Source organism: Amphiura filiformis, chromosome 6 (genome assembly GCF_039555335.1).
Source record: "Amphiura filiformis chromosome 6, Afil_fr2py, whole genome shotgun sequence".
In the NCBI taxonomy this organism is placed as follows: Eukaryota; Metazoa; Echinodermata; class Ophiuroidea; order Amphilepidida; family Amphiuridae; genus Amphiura; species Amphiura filiformis.
The window spans coordinates 54,190,088-54,192,046 of NC_092633.1; positions in this window are offsets into that span (position 1 = coordinate 54,190,088).

A 1,959-nucleotide genomic window follows, 5' to 3' on the forward strand; every position below is an offset into this window, starting at 1 on the left:
ATAAATTTAAGACCTGTGTATGAAAAGTTTCGATATTTGACCTTTTCAACTTCTGAACTAAATAAGCACTGAAGAAAAATATAATTGACTTTTTTTATTCCTTGTGGTGATAAGAGCAACAATTTTGAGATATGTACATTACAACCCAAGTTTTGACCCCACTGTGACCTCCAACGCCTTGTTGAAGCAATCAAATTATCATCATTTCAGGTTTAAGGATGCCAAAAACATTGGTTCCCCTACCCCCCCCCCCCATACCCAGAAGCACCATGTACTAAAAAATGGTTGCAAGATAAATGTTGCAACTTGCTGTCAACTTCAAATTTTTTGGTTGATTGAACAAGCACAATGCTTACTCAATGGAGAGTTTTTTGAGATTTATGTTCGTCTGTTTGTGGCCCAATTTGTTTCATTTTTCTCAAAATCAAATCCTTTTTGTGAAAAGCGAGACATGTTTCTGGAAGGACATTTCCTGAGAATTCTTTATATTTTGGCCAATACAATACAATGCAATACAAAGAGCATTTGCGCCATAACAACAGACATTTCATCAAAATTTGATTGTCATTTTTTAAATGCTCAGAAAATGTGTTTTTTTTATAAAGAATTGATCCACAAATGAATGTTGTAGCCCGTGTGCAAGATTGGTCCTTCTGCTACCATTTTTACATGACGTCACATCTTTAAAATGGTTCTTTATAAAATCATGGGCTTTCACATTTGACTTACATAAACATGATGGTTGATAACACATTCAACTGAAATTTTGGAAATATGCTTTTTTTGTGGATTTTTATTGAACTATACCATAATAAGAGAATGCTAGAATCACAAAATACCCCTTGAGGTTTCTCTACAATTAAAAAATAAAATGCACATATTTTTTAAGAGGCAACTCCTGGATAGATCCTGGAACCTCTGATTTCAAAGTGGGAGTCCTATCCACTAGACCACAGAGGGATGTGTTGCCAAGGTTGGGTTTCTTTGTAACCTTTATGTTTACGGAATGTGAACACTTAGTATGCTACGCTTAGAATAGATTATGAATTCGCAGACAGCCTAATCCGTATTCTGCTTTTGGTAAATTATTGTTACGATGAATTATTTTTTGAATTGGCAAACAAGGGATGAGGGCTGCACGCTGCTCCATTAGCTATCCTTGTATGCCCCCTCTTTAGCTTACTTCAAGCTAAACACCGTTGGAAAATTGCTATTCTGCCATCCAGAGCTAAAACCGCCGATCCCTTGTTCTATAATTCAAAATAATTCATGCGTAACCATAATTCATGCGTAACATAAATTTATCAAAAAGACTAATCTAGATTTGGCCATCTGTCAAATTCATTAACGATATGAAAGTTTTTTACAAAATGATGGCTACAACATCACATCTCCTAATTGGAATGCATATCATTAAATTACATGGGATAAATTAAGGTGCTTAATGGAACAAATATGTGACCATCCTCCACAACTGAGGCCGGATGTCGCCAGTGCCACTATTGAGATATGCTCCATCGAACTTAACAATAAACAATAGGAAACAAAGGATTTATTGACTGTTTTATTGATTTTTCACTACTTAAATGTCAAGTACTATAGACATCATTTTAAAGCTAATTTCAAGCAGAATATTTTGGTTGAATATCTCAAAAATGATGATTGGCGACTTCAGGGCTCAGTTGTGCTGAGGGGTCACATATGGTAGTGTAGTTGAACTGCAACAAGTGACCAATTACACAAAAGTGATGACTCATTCACACAGGTTTTCAGTGGTTTACAAAAACACTATTTATTCTCACTGGCACCACAGGTTTCAACACAATGAGGTTCTCATCTTCTCAACATCCATCCAATACATGTATACATATACATACTTAAACTTTATTAAACATACACGCTGTTATCAAAATGATTGGTACCCATCAGTTTGCCACATCAATATGCAACATAGGATCC